This window comes from Tupaia chinensis, unplaced genomic scaffold (assembly GCF_000334495.1).
Source record: "Tupaia chinensis unplaced genomic scaffold, TupChi_1.0 Scaffold000065_1, whole genome shotgun sequence".
Taxonomy (NCBI): domain Eukaryota; kingdom Metazoa; phylum Chordata; class Mammalia; order Scandentia; family Tupaiidae; genus Tupaia; species Tupaia belangeri.
This window is the reverse complement of record NW_006159523.1, coordinates 4811288-4819441: the sequence shown is the minus strand read 5'-3', so window position 1 is coordinate 4819441 and position 8154 is coordinate 4811288. Positions and strand designations below refer to the sequence as shown.

Below are 8154 nucleotides of genomic sequence, written 5' to 3'. Positions count from 1 at the left end.
AAAAAAAAAAAGAATGCAGGTTGTAGCTTTTTGAGGGGCTACTACATACAGTTAGATTTTATAGCTTCTGATGTTGAACATTCCTTAATATTTAATGGTTTAATTTCTTGACTTGTATATGGTAGCACAGCACACTCATAGGAATTGGTTTTAATAGTAAATTTTGGCTTTTTTAAGATGTTGCATTTTGTGTGTGTGTGTTTTAAAATTTTATAGCAAAATTATGTAATTAAAGAGAGAGAGAGAGAAAGCACGTCCTGAGGGGATGGCCATACCACAATCCCTTTTCCTCTTGCCTCTTGGGATTTGGGGCACATGTGTGCATGTACCCAGTTTGTTTTTCACGTCACTGGGTCCAGGACTCACTGTGGGCCAGCCATGTGTGATCCAGCCAATCTACCTACCATATCGCTGCCTGGCCCCAGGTCTCATCACAGCAGCTTGGAATCTATGTCCAATTGTGTCCTCCAAAGAGGACAAAAATTATAACTTGTAAGAAAGTAGAGGAAAACATTGGAAACTAGATTCTTTCTTGCACAGCAAAAATTGTACCAGACAAAAGTTAAGCAGGCAAAGAAGATTTCATCCAAGACTATTTTAATAGGGCAAGAGAGCAGAACTGAGTTTGAACTCAATTTCACTGAAGCAGGGAAAGGGCTGGAGTGAGCAAGTGGAAAAGTACTAGAAGGAAAGATGAGCTCCTCATATCTTTAAGATAGGAGGTAGTTTTGCAACTGGGAGCAAGACACCCAGGAAGCCCTCCCACAGGAAGTAAGAGATGGAGGGCTATCTCCTCCCATGATTACATTTCAGAGAGGCGGCTCTCAGGTCACTGAGAGGTTTTTAAAAAGATTTATATAAAGAAGTAGTGAAAGAATTCTAAATTACAAGTGTTCTAAAGCAAATGCCCTAAGGAGACGGAGGTTAAGGGCCTAGAGGCGGAAGAGTCCATGTGAAGTTTAGTTCAGCTGAGGAGAACGTCAAGGCCTTCTCGTTAGGCTTCTCTGAGACGCAGTGAAACGTGATGGATGAACTCACATGGGAGGCGCTCACCGTCCAGGCCTGTTGCCTACTTGCAGGTTGGTTGAGCTTTGCAAGAGAGCCATCTTGGCAAGTGCACCAGGACCCTGAACTACTCTTGGGGGCTGGTGAGACTCAAGTCTGGGGCTCCGGGGACTTAAAGAGGGGAAGTGCAGCTGCAGGTGCTGCCAGTGTTTGGTGCGAGTTTGACACCTGCTTCCCCTCAGTGGGAAGAGAGAGACATAGGCCCTCCTTGGTTTAGAGTGAGTCACCGCTGAGCAGACCCATTTGCCTGGAGTGAAGACTGGGCCCTCAGCGGGAGGCTCTGAAGTGTTTTGTGTCCTTCTCCAAAGTCCTACCACAGACTTCACCTGGGCTCATCACAAGAGCCACAGCCAGATAACTCTCAGGAGGGTAGTTAAGGTTTGGAGACTTTGCCATCTGTCCTGCTTCGGCTCCATTCTATCTTCCACACTCCCTCCCCTAACACGTGACTCCCTCTGCCACCTCATCTGTGGCCCAGGGAAGTCTCAGCTCCTGACCAAGAGAGGTTGGGGGGTGGGGGTGATGGGGATTTTCCTGTGGCTTGTTTAGGAAGAGTCTGCAGTGTGGGAAGGGAAGCAGGAGGTGAAAGGGATTGATGAGGAGGAGCGAAGAGCCAGTTCTGGGCATGCCAGGAGCCTGTGCTGTGCCACCCTGTGGGCCTGGGATCCCGCCTGGACAGGAGGGGATAAAGGCAACTTTCAGAGCTCCAATCCTGTTTCATCCCTCTCTCCAGAGGAACCAGTTTTGCAAGGTTCTTTGTTTGCACTATTTATTTACTCTAGAATACAAGAGAAAAAGAGAGGCTGCCAGAAACAAACAGACCAACCAAAACCCCAAATATTTTCCTGGAGTTTCTGAGAGCAATTGAAATCAAACTGTTTCGTATGATTGTCATCAGAAAGCATGATAATGGGAGACTGGATGAGATGCAGCAGTGGGAAAACTTGTCAAGGCTGACCCGGATGGGAGGGTTCCAGGTTTGTGTCTGAAGAACTCCCTGAGTACATCAGAAACATGCTTGCCCATTATCTAGGCTGGTGGAAGGTGCAGACGGGATTGCAATGTCAGGCCCTGTTGGGGGGGGTGCCTGTGTGTGTGTGTCTTTCTCTCACCGTCTCTCTCACTCATGAAAAACAAACAAACAAACAAATGGGAGGCCAGCCCCATAGCCTAGAGGTTAAGGAGCTGGATCCCATGTGACCAACCTCAGTTCAAGTCCTGGTCTCAGTGGCTTCAAAAACACTCCTGTCACATGTGCGTGTTCAGAATCCCGACGGGAAGGAGAAATGGGAGAGAATGGGTCCTGGCATGACCAGGCCTCAGAGGAGGGTGCTTTCTCTCTCTCCCCCCACCTCTGTCTCTTTCTGATGAGCACATGTGCCCTCTGACAACTAAAAAAGAAAGAAAAGAGTGTGATAACAGATGAGGTGAAGGGAGTGTCTAGGCTCCCCTTGCCACTCTGCACAGTGAAATATTCCTTTTTCTGGACCTTGTTTTTGAGTTCAATAGCTTGGCCCTGTCACTTAGGTCCAAGACTCTTTTTTTTTTTTTTTAAATGATTCCTATTTAATGTAACAGTACAAAGGAGGGATGAACAATTTTGATAAAGAAACAAGAATAACAAAAACTAACAGCATTGGGAACCAGCAGTTAGCGTAATGGCTATGTCGCTGGACTCCCGCGTAGTCGACCGCGGTTCACGTCCCGGACCCGGTGGCTTGAAACTCACGCCGGGCGCGTGTACATGCATGCCCAAGATCCCGAGAGGAGAATGGAGGAGAAGGGATTGTGGCGTGACCATCCCCCCGGGGGGTGATTTCTCGCTTTCTGTCTCTCTGTCTCTCTCTGTCTGTCTGGCGAGTGCACGCACCCTATAGTGAAAACCTCTCCAAAAAAAAAGAAAAAAAACTAACAGCATCCTCTCTCACCGAGGAGGAGTTGGATCCATATTACCCAAGCTCTAGGGGATGGTTCACTAAATTTGGAGTCCAAATTTTGGAGTCAGAAAGCTTGAGCCTTCTGACCTTAGAAAAGTTCCTGAACCCACCTGAGCTCTCTTTAGACGGGGAATCACATGGAAGTCTCAAAGGGGTCAAAGGGATCCAATTAGAAAATATGCCTGACAGTCCTGGCAGTACCTCTGGGATAGGGTTGCCAGATGAAACGCAGAACACCTGGATAAATTCAAATATCGGATGAAGAACTAGCAAATTTTTGTCATATAGGTATGTGCAAATATTGCGAATACTGGTTATCCAGCGTTCTCGTTCGCTATCCTGGCATGTTACAGGCACTTGGTAAAGGTCTCCTTATTTGACTTCCTCACGAACTCATCTAAACAGAGCTTCCGACACTGCTTGGCTTCGATGTTGGTACATCGCGGTTTGAAGGATGGGGAGATAAGTCCAGATGAGTGCAGTAAAGTGGGCTATACTTCTATCTTTACTTCCATAGTAGAATAGCACACGAGTAGTAGTAAAAAACTGAAGGTCAGCGTAGCGTCCTTCTTGATCATTATCCACCCTTCAAGGGGTGGATAATCCATTAAATATATGATGGTTCTCTTGAATAATGCATTTTTATCAGGAAATGTTAAATTATGTTTATGGTGAGTTTCTAATAACATGGGAAATGCATAAAGCACAGTTTTAAGTGAGCAGAGCAGGAGAGAACATTGTAGCTCCGTTATCTTCTCTACTACATTAAAATGAATAGAAAAAAGTCTGGGAGGAGTTATATGGAAGTAACTCTACTTTGTTGGACCATTTGCTCGTCCCTGATTCTTTACACTTTTCGACATTGCTCAGACCTTCTATAGTGAATTGATTAGTCTGACAATTAAAAAGTAATTTTGAAGTTCTTTCTTAAATTATGTTAAACTTATAATTTATCCACTTTTAAATTATGAATAAAATTCTAAATGAATTAAACAAGTTGTGAGAATCCTAACTGTAAACTCTTAAGAGTGAATGGGTCCAGCCGAGGGTGTAGTTGGTAGGGCGCCACCATGCGATTGTGGGGCCACATGGGAGGCCCAAGTCTGGATCCCGGATCAAGCTGAATGCACAGGGCTCTGATTCGAGCTGGTTGGCAGGCTTGAGGGCGGACTGTCAAGGATTCCTATCTACTCGCCTGTTACCCTTCATAAAAGAAGGGAAAAAAAAGACAAAATGCAGAAATTCAAACTGTAACAAAACGATACAGTAGATCTTTTTTGACTTTTTTAAAAAAACTTTCCAGAGAGTACATGTACTCACTGGAGGGAGACAGAGACAGACAGACACACACACACACACAGAGAGAGAGAACACCACCAATGGGGGATGGTCAGGCCACAGCTTCTTCTCCATTTCTCCCTTCTTTCAAGATTTTGGGCATGCATGCACACATGCCTGGTATGTTTTTTAAACTGCTAGGGCAAGAATTTGAACTATATAGTCAACCATGTGGGATCTACCCACCTTAACCACCACACCACTAGCTGGCTCCAGCAGGTGGTGTGGTGGTTAAGGCACTGGACTCCCATATGGCCGACTGTAGTTCAAATTCCAGACCTGGTTGCTTGCTTTCTCACTTCCACTCTCTCTATCTGACGAGTGCTCATGCCCTATAGAAAATTAAAATAATAGTAAAAAATAAAATCAAATAATTCTTAATTGTTTTTCTTTATTCATGGTAGAACATGTGTGTACACACATGAGAATGAAAGATGAACACCCTCCACAGGTCAGGTCATGTTGTGATCCCCTTCCTCCCGTCCTTCAATCTGTCAGATCTTGGGCACTTGTGCATGCCTGGAGTGTGTCAGCCTGATCACGATGGGGATTCAGTTCCCTGTCAATGTGTGGGATTGAGCTTCTTCTGAGCAGCCATCACCACTGTGCCAGAAGCCATCCCAATACGGTTGATCTTTAAAAATACCTTTGTTACAAAATACAGTGCAAACTGAAAGTTTATAAAACAGGATTGCACCACTGAACACATTTTTATAAAGCAAAGACCCAGGAACTGTCAATGTCAAAGAGTAGGACACAGTCAGGTCCTTGTCAGTGAAGCTGTCCTTTCTTTTTTCTAGTCGCAACTCTCTCACTTCCCCACTGGTTTGTGATATTTACTTTCCCTTTCATGTAAGTTTTTTTTTTTTTGAGAGGTTTTTGCTATAGGGTGTGTGTGCTCGCCAGACAGAGAGACAGAGACAGAGAGACAGAAAGTGAGAAATCACCCCCAAGGGGGGATGGCCATGCCGCAATCCCTTCTCCTCCATTCTCTCAGGATCTTGGGCACACACGCACACGCGCCTGGCGTGAGTTTAAGCCACCAGATCTGGGACTTGAAGCGCAGTCAACCACGTGGGAGTCCAGTGACATAGCCATTAAGCTAACTGCTGGTCCCGCTTTCATGTAAGTTTTATAACCAAAATTGATCCCTAAAAGTATATAGCTTGTCTTTAACAATAGAATCAAGTCTGGGTCCTTTTACCCAACATGAGTTTAATGCATTCATACCGATGAGCACCATAATAATGTACTCATCTTTGCTGTTACATGAGTATTTCAAGGTAGGACTGTGCTACCATGTCTTTACCCATTCTGTTGCTAGTGGGGATTGGGGTTTATTCTGAGTTTGGGCATTATGAACTACTGCTGTTATCAACATCTTTGTTCATGTCACCCAGCGCTGACACTAGGCACTCTCTGGAGCCGACATCTTAGCACCTGCAAGCTGAACTTACTTTGTGCTAGTGAGATTTATACCCACCCATGACCCTAAAAGGGAAAACTGATAAAGACCCTGGAGTTCAGGGATCTGAGGCTGTGGATCTTTTCATGGCTTAGCCTCCTATTCATGGCAAATTCAAGTTTCAAAGGATGAAAAAAAACCCCAGCAGTTTCCTTAAATATCAGAATAAATCTGCTGTTATTCTAAATGCATTAAAAATTATTTTAAATTGCAAGAACCAATCTTGGAAGTTGTTTTTTTAAATTATAGCATCTAAATGTAAAGGTCTCTGCTTTGTGACTAACAAAGACATTTGCCAGTATTCCAAGTAATAATTTTGCTTTTAGTCAGAATCAGAAATTTCTTTGGGGTAGAAGACATTTTAGAGGCACTATTCTTTCTTTCTTTCTTTTTTTAAGGTTTTTGCCATAAGGTATGTGTGCTCACCAGCAAGAAACAGAGAGAGAGACAGTGAGAAGGAAAGTGAAAAACCACCTCTCCCCCCCAGTGGGGATGGCTATACTACGATCCCTTTTTCTCTATTCTCCTTATGGGATTTCGAGCACACACACACACTCCCAGTGTGATTTTCAAGTTGTCATGTCTGGGATTCGAACTGTGGTCAGACATGTGGAAGTCCAGTGCCATAACCACCCTGCTACTACTTTGTGTTGGCACCTTGAGGCACAATCTGATTCAACCTCCTCATTTCATAAGTCAGTAAATGAAGGCTCCTGAGGTCAAAGTCTTCCCAAGGACATGCTTAGTAAGTTAGGGTACAACCAGGACTTCTGAGTTCCAATACTGAATATTAGAAAACTTATTAATGGGAAAATGTTACACGGTGTCACTTTCCAAAGCATATGTTGGAGACTAAGAATGTTGCTCTGCCTTTGTCACATCGTCCTATCAGACTTATTAGTGTACTCACCTGAGAACGAGCCCTCTGCTTGGTTTTCATGGCCTCTCAATTAACAGCAGTCGTATAGTAATTTCACACATATTGAGTGACATTGGCGCAGCGCTCATACTTTGTAATATTTTTTTATGTGTGGCATAGATGGTTTATGGCTAAATCCCCGAAAGTCACAGCTCTACATTTACCATACCTGTCTATTACTGAATATAGGATGGTGGGATTCTAGAGAGAGTGATTTAAAAAAATAATTTATTTAACTTTATCTATCATCTATCTACCTACCTACCTATCTATTTATTTATTTTAATTTGGCCAGAGAGGTTCAGAGTCATAGAGAGAGAAAGAAAGTGAGAAAGTGAGCCACCAGGTCCGGGACTCAAACCATGGTCGACCATGTGGGAGTCCAGCACCCTTAACCACCATGCCACCTGCTGGCCCTGATAGTGACTTTTCTGAATCTCTAGTATTGTGATCCCGAAATGCCAGTCTGAGATCTGGTACTAATGGGATAGGATTTTTTTTGATCACCTGGTAATATGAGAAAAAAAGGACAGTTAAAGATTTCTTTTAAGTTTATTGATTTATTGAGGGAGAGAGAGACAGGTGTCCTTGACAGGGCCTCACCACACTATAACTCAGATCCTCTCCCCCCAACAGCTTTCTAGCCAACCAAGATGATGGGCATGCATGAGTGCATCTGGCACGTTCATGTTGACCTGGGATCCAAACCTAGGTCTCCCATGTGGCTCCAGGATCACCCTGGCACCTCATGACTTGCATCACCAAGGGTGATCAAGGGTTAATAATAGAATTCTTTGTTCAATTTAAAGGAACCACCTTTTATGCTAAGGTCTCCTTGAAAAATAATATTGTTCGAGGCTGTGGTGGGGAAATTGGAGGACAGGTGGGAAAGGAGAACCCTGAAAAGCCCCAGCAAGCTGGAGCCACTGGAAGACCTGAAGAGGCAGAAAAATCTGTGAAAACTAAGACTGTTCCTTCCAGTAATGGAGGGGAAAGTTCCAGTCGCAGCACTGAGAGGTGATCAGCTGAAGAAGAGGCTGTAGGTAGGTAGATAGATGATAGATAAAGACCAGCAAAGCCTACAGAGATCTCCAAGTTTGGATTTGCCATAGGTAGTCAGACAGCAAAGAAAGCATTGGTCATATCCGCCAAACATGGGTCAAGTGAGCATAAAGAAACTATTCCGGGGGCCAGCAGGTGGCGTGGTAATTGAGGTGCTGGACATCCACGTGGCTGACTGCAGTTCAAATCCCAGAACTAGCAACTTACTTTCTCACTTTCCTTTTCTCTCTGTCTCTCTTTGGTGAGTGCACATGTCCTATAGCAATTTAAAAGATAATAAAATTAAATAATTCTTATAAAAAAGAAAAAATATTCCAACTCTTGCTCCAAAAACCCTTTTAGTAGCAGCAGCTTTTATTTTTTTAGAG

General features: G+C 44.0%; 1 pseudogene; it reads left to right on the top strand.

Annotated features, from left to right (window-relative positions):
* Nucleotides 1-7472: 7472 nt before the first annotated feature.
* Nucleotides 7473-8154, top strand: part of LOC102481329 (PEST proteolytic signal-containing nuclear protein pseudogene) — a 1243-nt pseudogene continuing 561 nt past the window's right edge.